The 13,535-nt window shown below is 36.6% G+C and overlaps 1 long non-coding RNA gene across 1 annotated transcript; it reads right to left on the bottom strand.

The window, feature by feature from the left end:
• Window positions 1-12,003: 12,003 nt before the first annotated feature.
• On the bottom strand, window positions 12,004-12,828 carry LOC135288592 (uncharacterized). The gene is made up of 2 exons (XR_010351652.1): window positions 12,773-12,828; window positions 12,004-12,082 (listed from the first exon to the last, which is right to left on the bottom strand). It is a non-coding gene; the product is annotated as an uncharacterized LOC135288592 (long non-coding RNA).
• Between the last annotated feature and the right edge of the window lie 707 nt (window positions 12,829-13,535).

Genomic DNA, 13,535 nt, shown 5'->3' on the forward strand with positions numbered 1-13,535 from the left:
TATATTGATAAATAGAGAAAATATACTATCAATCATGTTACATGTTATGTACATACATACACACATTTGCTCAGTGGTCACAATATTCAAAATTCATTGATGTTGTGTATAAAACACTGGGCAGCACTAACAGGTATTTTCTAGGAAAATGTTACCTAGATTTTCATTTGAAAATTAATGTTCTCCACCAGGAAGGGAAATCACTATGAAAATACAGAGGTTACAAATAAAGTAAGTATGCACAGGTATGATTTCAATTCACAATAAGACTCCTTTATATTACATTGGCTGTGTGTAAGAGATTTAGTACACACATTTTACCCAGAAGATTCCTCAACACTGCATGAAAATATGCTGCACTATAGCATAAATAAAATTTGAGCACTCTATTTTATTAACTAGAAGTCGGGATCCCATGAAAAGCTAGCTGCTAGAAGGAAGAAAATTTCTCTTTGAAAAAGGAGAGAGATTCTGCTCAACTTAGTCTTCCATTGACTTCAGCTGAAGTAGACCATAAACATTTTGTGCAGCAGATTATCTTCTGGACCAGTCCTAACATATGTATCGTCTGGCCCTGGCATCCACAAAAGTAGTGGCAAGAATGCAGTTGGGAGGAAATGCAAAGCCTCAGTAGATTGTCAGTCCAGCAGAAAGTTGTGAAAACAAAATGGTCTCTATCTCAAAGCAGTAGGGCATTGTTTTGTAAATCTGTCTCCCACCAGGTGATGTTCCATCATCATGGATATTGCCTGCTGTTTTGTCTGCCCTTTGCATTAACGTTCCCAGGCACTCACCCACACAGCCCTCCTTTTGGTAAATTTTAAAGGTTAATTAACAGGTTCTTTTCTTTAGTACCTTATTTAATAAAACCATTGGAATCCCCACCATGCAGTCCACAAAATATTAATCTTTACATATAATCATGTTTGCATTATTGGCATAGGTTAATCTGTTGCCTTGGTGATAGAGAATCTGGGGTTTTTTGCCACAAATGTTACCCTGTTTTCCAGAGAAAGAAGGTAAATGCATGATGATTAACCTCCTAATTCCACCTTTCATCTTAACTCGCATCTTTAAAATAGAAGTAAAAAGTATTCTGAAGATATCTACTTTTCCCTATCTGTCCATATATAGAACACAATATTGGAATGTGAATAACAACAGTATTAATTCAAATTAATTCTGTCAATTAATATCTGCTGCTTTATATAACATCTCACAGCTTCAGTAAGAGACCACTACTGAGCAACTCCAAGCCCCTGCTCATCTTCTTCCATTTACAGCAAATATAGCAAATCTACAAAGCCAGAAGTCATAGGCAGAGCTATTTTTAGTGCAGTCACATGACTGGAATTTGGAGAAAAAAAATAGTGCAGCTATTGAACATCTCTACTGTGAATGCATCATAGGAGAGAACCATATAACAGCTCTTTTTATGTGACACAGTTGAGAAAATGTAGAAACCAAATTTAATCATGGCATGACCAAGCTTAAGATTTTCTGCAAAAATCCTGAAATTTCATCACTTTTTTTCTTTCATTTCAGTGATGGCAATAATAAACAAGATAGCATGCTCTAGGAAAAAATACATCTATTTTTAAATATACCCATCACATTTTCAATTGCCATGATTATTTTAACACAGTTTTTTAGATTGCAAAAAAGCAGAAACCAGGAACACTAGACTGTCAGTATCTCAGGAAAAAGATAAAAATTACAGTAGACTGATCACTGTAATAAAAGTGATAAGAGGAGACAGCTCCACACTCCTTTGCTTTGTAGACAGAGTGAGGTCAACACATATCAGACTCTATAAATCAAAACTACAAGCATTTGCTATATTTTCTGCTATATTTTTTCTTTATCACTTGAAACTTTAAAAGCATAGCTACTAGTTTTAGTAAATCCAAGTTTTAGTTTTGTAAATTCAAGCCTAGGTTTGAATTCTTCAATAAGGACATTTTTTTCCAAATAGCTAACTCTTCAACCACTACAAAAATCAGCAATCATAAGGGAACTAACTTGCATTTTTGTCCTAGATTGTCTACAGATTTATACTGCAATGGTAATAAGCCAATTGGTTACATGAGGAAAAGGGAGGAGCCAACACAGACAAATGCTGGAATCAATTGTTCTATCCATTCCGGGTCTATGCCTATCGAGTTTTCAGGTACATAGATTCTTACTGCATCCTAAAGAATCAGAATCTCTAAAGATCCTCTTTTTCTCTTTTCTCTACTGCCTTGGTTGTTCTAAGCAGAGAAAAGATGGAAGTAATTCAAACTGGCAGCTGCAGGCAAATTTGGTAGTAAAAATAGTAACTAAGAGCTTGGAGCTGTTTCATAAGATCATTTCTCCAGCAGTGAGGTTTCTGTTTAGACAGAGAAAACTAGAGCTTTTAATTCTCTAGATGAGTTCTGGAAGAAATAATTCTAAGAAGTGAGGTTGTTAATAAAACCTATATGATGTCCAGCACTATTACAAAATCTCTTTGTCTTGCAATGCTCAATACTTGGAAAACTTGCAAATTAATCCATTGGCTCCTAGTCCAAAGGCTGGCCATTGGTTTTCTCTTGCCCAGGAGGAGAAATTACAACAGATGAGAACTCAGTAGTGGAGCCAGTTGAAACATTCCAAAAAATTACTCACATTAATAAAGAAAAAGTTCTGTTTTGTGAACATTTTTTGATCATTTCTCATGAACAGAAGGGGGAGAACATTGGGGATAATTCCACAACACTCGTCTAACTCTGCAAAAAACCACCAAGACCCCGAAGGCATTCACTGCAATGGACCTTTTGTACATGCCACACTAAGCACCAGACATGGGCAACCCAAGTATGAATGCACTCCTGGGTGCACAGCAAAGTGCCCCAAGGAGAGGGGAACTGCAAAGCACAAGCACATACAGGCACAGACATAGAGATGCTGGCATTACACAGAGAGCAGCTTGCAAACAGCTGGATGCTTTTGTTCTGTGTGGTACAGACACAGTTTTATGTGGGGGGCAGAGGAAATAGGAAGCCTTTGTGCCTCACTGTCCCTTCCTTGCACAAGAACCAGGCTGAGAAACAGGGCTCTTCACCAGCTCCCTGACTCCTGCCCTTGAGGCAGAGGCAACAGCAAAAGAAAAGGAACTCTATTTAGTGGGAAATAGAGGGATAAATTGGCCCCTGCTTTTCCCTGTCATGTGGCAACAACACATCACAGTGGTGGCTGTGTTTCTTTCAGGAGGTGAAAACCAACTTTCTGCTCTGTCATTTAGGGAAGCACTGCCCTCCCTCAGCTCCAGGTTCAGCACAGCTGAGCTTCTTGTGGTACACAGGGAATTTTTAGGTACCTCCAGCACACAGAAACCTTCAGGCCATGCAGTGAGCACATTGAGAAGTACAATACTGAAGTTTGACACTGCAAGGGAGAGCATATATGCTGCTCTGCTGTTCTCTTTTTTAAGAAAATGCCCAAGGAAATCACTGTCACCTTTAAATTATTACACACCTACATTTGATGATAATAAAGACATTATTGCACTGTCGCTGGAGAAGTGCAATAACATGTAGTTCAAAACTTGTTTTCAGCTTTGAGGAATAAAAAGCTAAAACAAATTATATATCTGTCACAAATTGGATAAATAAAATAAATCTCAGTGGACAGAGCAGATGAAAATGGAGTAGATGGGCATAATTAATTCAGAGATCTGAGGAACTCTGAATACTGTCTGTTGACAAAAAGCTCAGGGTAAAGCTGGAAAAAAAAAGGTGAGTATATATGATGGAATTCATTCAGCCACAGGGTTTGGGGATTCACTATAGAAAAGGCATGTAATTAATTATGCTGCAATCCTTGACCTATTTTATGTCAGTAAACCACAAATGCTTATGTTCATGGTAAGCGTAGAAGTAAAAGTAATGCTGTGTCAGCTTTCAGGGTGAAAAACACTACATTTTTTGTTGCTCCATGAAAGTGTGTTTAATTACCTCCTGAGGCTAAAGCCAATAGGAAGGTTAAACTGTGATCTGTTCTTATTATTCTTTATTCAGACTTCTCTGAAGCGTAAGGCTTACACCAAATAAATATAAACATCTCCAGACCTATTTGCAAAGTAATTCAGGATTTCCTCCAGCCTTGAGGTTTGCCTGGTGCAGAAGTCTGAAAGATGGAACTCCTTCTGGACTATCTGACTTAAGACCAAAGAAATGTCACTTTAGATATTAATCCTGAAGTCACATAGCAGAACACAAAATGGTTTAATAGGTCTTTCAGCAAGTCTTAAAGCTAATGGAGGTAGCTAAACTCCTGAAAATCCGAGAAACACGCAGGTTCAGGGCAGCTGTGTCTCAGAACAAGACACAGTCCATCTGCTTTTGCTCTCCTCTGTGTCATCCTGAACTAAGCAGTGCAGAGTGTGTCCCCCATCTCAGTAAAATAATGAGCTTTGTTTGTCGTTCAAGGCTAATTTTGGTTATCAACTAACTCCATGAAAGGAATCAGAGTAGTCACCCAGCCATATGTCAGAAACTTCAAGGTATTTTATGGCTTTTGAACAGTACAGTCGGCTCAGCCTGCTTGTAACAGAAAACCAGGAGAGAAATATTTCACATTGATTCTCTAATAAAACTAGAAACTGTTGGGAATAGCAGACATTCTTTTCTTGCCCCTGATTTTATGCAAACAGCTCTTATATTTGTAACTTGTGAACTATCTTATTCTAAATTTGCTGCAATATAATTATCATTCAGTTTTCAAGGGAAATTTGGACCCACTGTTACCACTTTCTGGTCATTTTCCTGAAACCAAGGAAATTGGTTTCCTGATTCTTAATAATAAATATCCAAATATGTTAGACTGTTAGAACTTCGGGGTTGTCCTGGTTTTGGCCAGGACAGGGCTAATTTTTTTTGCAATATCCAGGAGAGGGTGTGACCAGGACCCTAACAGTACTTGATACCATGGGACTCTCTCCCAATTGCAAGGAGAAGGGCTTTCCTTCCACTTGAGAAAACGTGCTGGGGAAAGACGTCTGGTATTTTTTTATTGTTGTGGGGTCCAGCATGAGCATATTTGCATGTGCATTATTCTCTTTATTTGTATGTTTCCATTATTAATATTGGTGCAGTTACTGTCCCTTTTTTAATCTCATTGCTGTTTCTAGTAAATTGTTCTTACCTCAAATAATAATGTTTGCCTTTTGTACTTCCAGTTGGAAGGGGAGGGAGACATGAGCATCACGTTGCTTTTAGTAGGAGTCCTAAACTGAAGTAAACCCTCTCTACACCACAACATAGGTATAAAGGAATGTCATGATAAAAAAGACAACTAGAATTTAAACTGCTGTAAGTTGGCCTCATTTACCGTAAGTAAGGTTAAGTAAAACATGTCAGCTTACGCCGCTTCCTACGCCTTTAGGATCTGTGGAGATACTACTACTATGAAGTCTTCTTATGTTACCATTTAATGTCATACAAATGAATCTTTACATTTTTCCAGACATTTTTTCCCAATCATTTCCTCAGCGATGCATCTCTACATACCAGTATAAAGACCAAAGCTGTAAACTTAAGAAGAGTTACAAAGATTTAAAAAAACCCCACACATTTTCATAGAGAATTGATGAATATCAAAAGTCAAATCTTGATGGATTTTATATTTCAAATCTTTTTTATGAAGAGTTTTTCATTAAAAGAAAATATTCATCTTTCTAATAAAGGTTTGTTCATACAACAGACATGGAAAGACTTCTTCATTACATCAGCTGCAAAACTCACATTGAATTCTGCAGAAATCCTGTAGTCTAAACAGCACACAACTTTTAAGATATGGAAAGAGCAATAGATTTAGAGTAAAAAGTCCAAATGTTTGTAAATAAAATATGATAACAAATACATTCTTAATAACAATGTTCTTCTACACTGCCATGACTGGCATCAATTTGATAATTCACAAGAAATTGGAATTTTAAATGGACAGATAAAACAATAAGCAAAGCTCTTTTTTTTAGTGACTCAAAGCTACATTTTCATTTTAGCACATTTCCTACTGATTTCTTGGTACACATTTCACTGAGGTGTGTAGTAAACAAACTTCAAGTGATGTCTAAAGCAGGAACACTAGATCTGTCACCTTAGCTAAGTCTTACAAAAAATGTTTTGACAAAAAATGTTCTTTTGGTTGCTACTCTGACAATTTTTACATCATTCTTAAAAGCAAAAGGAGGAGACAGACGAAGAGAGGGAAAGTAGGAAAGAAGACAAGGAGCCTGCAAATATTTTGAAGGATTTTTGAGGAAAGTGCATTATACCAGAAAGTGTACTACAGCAATTAAGACAGATACTTACAGTTCCCTGCTGGTGTGTGTGGAGAGTTCACTCACAGGAAGTCTCCCAAAGCCAAGCCTGGAAACTGCAGGTCATGGTAACATCACTTCTTGTGACTGCTACTAACATTTTTGGACTCCAGAGCCTTCACTGCAAGCTCATGTCACATGAGTTGGAGAAAATTAACTAAGGTTATAATACATGCTATTTTAAAAGCAGATCTGGAAATAGAATCTGCTTGCTTTTCAATTTAATACAAACTTGTCTTGTTGTATTTCAGGCAGGAAAAAACATATACAAATACAGTAAATAGGTAGCCCTCAAGAATGCTTTGTCTTCCTGTCACTTGGAATTCACAGAGTTCATGCGCTGGGTACAACATCTTTTGAAGAGATCTAGACCTTCAGTTGAAATAACAAATACTCACACTCTCAAAAGCTGAAATCTGAGACTCATTCCCCACATGAAACTCAAGCAGATAAAAACTATTCCCAGGCTCCATCTTGTAATAATTATTTAAAACAAGATATACACCTGTAATTTTGAAAGGATAGGTGTTGGAACTAAGAACAGTTATGCATAGACTCTGATTTATCTAAGAAAAGAGGTGCTTCTAAAGCCTAACTGGATCAGTGAGTTGGTGCTATACACAGGATCAATAACAGGCCATGTATTCCAGTGAGGCTGTGCCATACACAGGATCAAGAACAGGCCATGTATTCCATGGTGGCAACTAAGCACTGCCATTCACAGCTGTCAATGACATTGCCCAAGGCAAAAACAACATCAGAAAGTGATTGTGCCTATGCTTCCTCCACTCCTGGACCTTTGCTTAAATCACCTGCGAAGATGAGTAGCCCTAAAACAACAACTAGAAATTGGAGCATGGAAAGTGTAAATACAGATATTTTTTATGTTGAGTTCTCAAAACAGTAATCACCAGTACAGAGGGTCACTTCCAAGCAGTAATGCCTGAAAGGGACACTAGTGGTGGGTGTACATCAGAACCCTGTGTTTTTCTAAAAGACTAGGGATTGGCTCAATTTTTTGCAATTAACTTAGGAAGAAAAGTTATTTAAATTAGGCTTCAGTAAAATCTAAGTTTAGACAAGTAGGACTAGACTAGCTACTGTTTCAATAATAATTTCTCCATAATGTTTTCCTCTGACTAAACCAAGAAACCGAGGGACATAGTTTTAACTTTGATCCAAAGAGAAATTACCATCCTCAAGATGTTCCTATTGATCTGTTGACTCCTTTACTGATATACCAGCAGACAGAAGACAGTCCACTTCAATTAAATGTCATTTCTCCTGCCCAACAGGGACCTTGGGATTAACTTAGTCCTCACACTCATGTTCACATTGAACACCATTGCAGCTGCTTCAAGTCATGGCCTTCTGGGTTTCCACATTTTGTTTTGGGTTTTTTAGAGAGATAGAGGGCAAGGGTCATCACAGCTTCTTTTCTTCACTTCTGGGGTCTGAAATTACCCATCAGGGAGAGGAACTAGAAGAGGAAGTCAGCAGAGAAACCTGGGAGAAATTGTAGTAGTCATATCAAGAACTGCAGAGGAAAGGCACAGTTAGTACGTCCTACTATACAAAAACTGTGAGAAGTAAGACAAAAGAGGAAAAACTACATCATTTTTCCACTCTGAATGATCTGACTGCTCTAGGTTGAAGATATTATGTCATCATTTTCAGAGAATGACTGAAACAACTATTTTGTTGCAGAGTTGCGTCAAATCTGTATCAGTGTTAGACATAATTCTGCCAGACACTTTGCAACAATTAAAACAGTAACTATTGTTTCAGAGCACTCGCACAATGCAGAAAAGATGATATAAACTACTGGTTTTACAGAAACATTTTGTCTGAGGACCAGAAATATCTGATTATAGTTAAAAATGCACAATATATTTATAACCAACCTGCCAGCTAAAACCAAATTACACAGAACTGGAAGGATCTAAAATCCTTTACACAAAAGGAACACTAACAATAATCAATAATTAGCTAATCTTGAAGTAGATGATGTCATTGGGAATAAAGAGTTTTAGGCATATATTACTTATTATCGCATTTAAAATAGTTTATTAATAACTAAGAATTTTTAATAATACTACTGAGTATGTCTCAATCACTGTTAATATGTATAGCTGGTTATAAGGAATGCATTATTATAAATTATTCATGGATTTCTAGGACTGATTAATGACATTTGATTAAAATTCTGCTGGATCTATTAATGACATGTTGCACATAATTTATAAAACCTTAATGCAAAGTTCTATAAGTGTTTATTTTGACTTTTAAGTTACAGTCCTTATTCTTCACCTAATGGTTAAATCAATGTGTGAAGAAAATTAATGGAAATTACTATTGCAGAAAGCATATTTTTTGCCACACATCATTTTTAAAGAAAAGTACTTGTGTTTAAAGACTGGAAATCAAAACTAAAATTACTTCATATTCAGATTGCAAAGTCTCTTATGCTACTAATTTACTCTATAAGATTACTTTATGTGCCAAATTCTCTGCTTGGACCCCTTCTCTGTTAATGCACTACTGTCAGAAATAGCTATAAAATGAACCATGCCCTTGGAATAGGAAAAATCTGAATCTGAAACGGTGACATAGCAAATGAAATTCTGGTGCCTTTAATTCATTCTCCCTTTCAGGCTCAGGTCTGCTTCCTTATTGTTCATTTATGATCCACCTGTTTCCTACCTTCATAGTTTTATTGAATTTCTGACAATCACATGCAGCCCAAAATCTGGTCATTTGCCTGTACATGTGTTGCAAAGAGATTATTTAAGGGATCTTGAAATTTCATGTCTGCTTCTCATAAGTCTTTATTGTATATGTGCCTGTCTTCCTCCCATGTATTCTCTTCTATGCTGAATATTTAGTCATTGTCCCCTTTAAACAATGAATTGGTGACCTACTGTGAAGAAAAAACTCACTGTTTAAACATTTACCCAAAACCTGACTTTAAAAAAAGGGTTTCTATTTGCTTTTCAGTATTCTGAAAAAGTTCAACAAAGAAAATACTGATAATTCTTCCAGTCACTGTTGAGGAATAATCCTTTATTACTTTCCCTGTCATCTTTCTTCTAACAGGGTCTCTTCATGAATATCTGTATGACCTTTTGCATTTTCACTGTCCTAGAATATTTGAAGGGACACAATGATTGAACTCATCCTTGTGTTGGTTGTGCTCTGCTGACCTCCACTATGCTGAAAATCAACAGCTTTATCAAATTCTGGTTTTCCCTCTCACATGAATAAAGGAACTAGGCTAATTCAAGGTATTATTTAAAAAAAGAAAAAAAATAAAAAGCAGGGAAGACGTGTGAATTTCTAGCCATTTCTTTCCTTTCTATAGACTAGAGGGACTGCATTCTCCCCATATACCATTACCCAATATCTGTCTTTCACATTACCAATCCACATTTCTTCTGTGGAAAAGATTTCAGAATAGGCAAGACTGTCATAGCATTTCCAAGTGAAAGGTTTTTGATGTTTCTCTAATCTGTCTTTAAAATGACCAGCCAAGTCATTGTGTAGCTGTCCAATCACACTTTCAGTCTAAACAAGCCACGTGCAAAGTGCTCCATGAGGAATCCAGTTCCAAAGGTACATTCCAACAAATGTGTCCTGCATGCCTGGTGCAGTTGGTTCTCTGATATCAACTATTTGGCAGCTCACTGTTTGCACAGTACAGCCTGGTTTCTGCCTGGAGACAATACCTACTGTAGTCAGACTATTTACTCTGTAAATAGAAATAAAATACCCAAAGGGAGCTGAGGCAGTAATAACATTTTGCTTTTAATTATTTTACTAAATTAACCAGTTCCAACTGTCTCAGATTTGATCCAGTTTATAGGAATTCCATTACTAATTCAGTCTTCCTCACACAGCTTACAATGACCATGCACAAACCTGTTGTATAAAGTGAAATAATGCCTTAAGACTAATAACTGATAAGGTATCATGCAGCGTGTTATCAGCTTGCAGTCTGGCAGTTTCATTAATGCACATGCTACACGGGCTTTTATTATCTTTGCTTCTTGAAGGTTCCATCTAAAAACTCATTAGGCCTATGAGGATGGCATGCTTGAGCATTTAAAGCTGATAAAATAGTATTCCTTGTTTTCCAGGTCTATTTTCTTTGCATGGGAAACAACTTATTAAAGCCTGTCCTGGTGAGAAAATCCATAAACATGATCTGCTCTTGAATTAAGTCCTACACTTCTGAAGATAATCCAGTCACTCTGAACACAGGCTCTACCAAACACAGACCATGAGTTTTACATAAAAGCACATTATTCTTCAAAGTGGCTCAACTATACCTTAAGCTATTTTGCTACATAGCTAGGAAAAAGTGGGCCAGGTGGTGGGACTGTGAACTGCCTGAGTAACTCTGAAAAAGAGCTCGACCATTTAGGTCATTCTAGTCAAGGCAATGGCACCTATGGGAGTTTTCAAATATTCGTGGGAGCCTGTTTCAGTTTATTTCAATTAGGGATTAAAGAGGCTACTTGCATCTTTCTGCCACTAAGTATTTTTCAAATCTAGCCACTAAGCCATGCAGCCTAAAATCCTGAATATTTTTGTCCCAGAGCCATAATTCCTCGCTAAGCCTTGGACTGGTTCATCACTGTTCCCATGAGTTTCTTACCAAATAATGACATATAGAACATTAAAAAAAAAATAAAAACAGCTCACTTAAAGAAATATGATGTTCTCATTGCTGTGCCTCAACTATCACTTGCAATAACTTCCTACTGATATAATTGGAAAAATCTTTCTGTCCTTTATCTTGAAAATGAATGTGAATAAAAACAGATAGGTCTTAGATTTGCAAGAGATAAATAAAACTCCACAAAAATGAAGCTGAGAACACACCTAAATCCCCCACTTCAAACTTTTATTTATGTTATTACAAAAAATACATTGTTCTTTCTAACCTTATGAGATATTCAGGGGATACTCTGCAGGACAGTGAGGTGATTAATTGAAAAAAAAAATTTGAGAACAACCATTTTTTTTCCCCTGTGTGTAAATATGTTTTGTTTATGACATCCATTTAGTCATCTGAATACTGAAGAAGTATTCAACACAGCACAGTCAGAAGAAAAAGAATGAATTTCTGGACTTTATTTCTGGCATAGGTGAAAGTTCAGTCTGGTTCAAAAGATGCATTTAGCTATTTTTGATTGTTAAACATCAGCTTGTTCCTGCCTACTAAATAATAAATTTGTTTGTGCCCTGCAGTGGTTGAAGAAAGTTCCTCTTCATACTTCCATTGTGGCATTTCATGGGATCATGGGAACTCCACACACTTTTTTTTTTTGTATCTTCCTGTAAGTAAAGATACCTTAAACCAAAATAATAGTTGCTGGCAGATTTTTAAGCTACCTTGAAAATTAAGCCTTTCCTGGTCTATTACTGAAGTTCTTTTGTTTAATACAGTATTTTCACCTTTTTCTCCTCTTGTTTGAATGAAATTATATTAAAAGGTCTGTGTTACAACAAAACTATCAGAAAAATTTACTTACTTGAAAGGTTACTCATAATTTTGATTAAGTTAATATATACATTTAATCAAACTCAGATTTTGGCACAGGCTGGACCAGTTCCAGATTCATAAGCCCACGTTGTTAAAACTCAGTACAAAAAAGTACCTACCCAGAGAAACTCTTTCGGCCTGAGATGGTATCCTACAGGGTTGTTCCTCGTATTTACAAGCTTCTCCTCATGCTTGGTATCACAAACAGATTCATTATTACAAAGAAGCCCTCAGGCAAGGTTCTGGTATTCAGCTTTGAATAAAATCTAAGTTCTCCAGCAAGGCCCCAGACCTCTCATTTAAGTTTTATTTCAGTAAATTACTCTCCTGAAAAACAATTGAGTGAGCATTCCTTATGATTTCTGACACTGATGACAAACAACACATCTCTCCCTGGTGTACACTGATACAGTCACACAGAAGGAGAATGAGATCTCTAGAAAACAGCAAATCTTCAAGCCTTATTTTTCCCTCTCTCTCTAGTTTCTCCGTAGGAGATTCTCTGTGGTGTAAAATAATAATTATATTAACAACATCAGAAGACATTGAAGACAGCAGGGAGACATTGAAGTCATTAAGGAAATTAACAGGGCACCTTAGAGTTACGGGATCCAAAGGCATTAAATGGCCTCCAATATTGTCTCTCTAAAATTTTAAAACTCCTCAATCTCTGAATGGGCACATAAGACATTTCTTAGCAATTATTTCAGTGATGTGTTGCAGACGGAGACATTAGTAAAATATCAGTCCTCAGATGATTCATGGCTAGTATTTTTACGGATACAGGAGGAAAACACATGCAAAACTGTAGACATTTTATAACATGGATCACAGTTCTATGGAAAGGATAAAGGATGTAAAATATTCCACAGCCATTGTACCAAAAGATGTAGAAGCCTCTGATCTTGCTGTGACTACCACCATCACATGCAGCAATAGTTCTCCTCTATAATACATCACAATGCTCAATTCTAGGGGCACACGATCAGTACAGACCACCATACATTACTGCATTGCACCAGTGGGGATTTTCTTTCTCTATTTGCTCCCTGCTGCTTTTCCCTATTAGCCTTGTTGCTCTGCTCTGTTAGTTTTGCATTCCTGTTAGGTTCCTGTCTCTTCTACTCTCTTAGTAAGAACAAGTCTGTGAGATTTTCATGACTCCCAGCCTTTGAAACACATGTAGAGTTATAAAGAGAAGAAACAGTAGCTAGCTAAATAAGCACAGGATGAGTAAAATTGTGACCAAAAATAAAAGATAAACAAAAAATACCCAAAAATTATGTATGATCATGACTCCTTTTCATTTAGAAGCTCAGCGTATTTTTCCACGTGATGGATTACTCCACTTTAGAAAATTAACGAATTTAACCCAGTGATCATCAGTAGTTCAAGGTTCATTAAGGGGTACTGAAATCTCACTCGTCTTCATTGTCCATTTAATGGACATATACATAATGTCTTAAAAAACAGATAGATGAAGAAATATTTAACTATTTTGTGTATTTTATTCAATTTTAAGATTTTAAAATGCCAAAGTACACAGACAGACCTGATATTGGGTTGGGTTACAGATATTTAAATATTCATAGGTAATGGACCCAGGGTTTTATGTCTGCATTACAAAAGTAAAGGCCTCAGCTT

Source organism: Passer domesticus, chromosome 1, assembly GCF_036417665.1.
Source record: "Passer domesticus isolate bPasDom1 chromosome 1, bPasDom1.hap1, whole genome shotgun sequence".
Lineage (NCBI taxonomy): Eukaryota > Metazoa > Chordata > Aves > Passeriformes > Passeridae > Passer > Passer domesticus.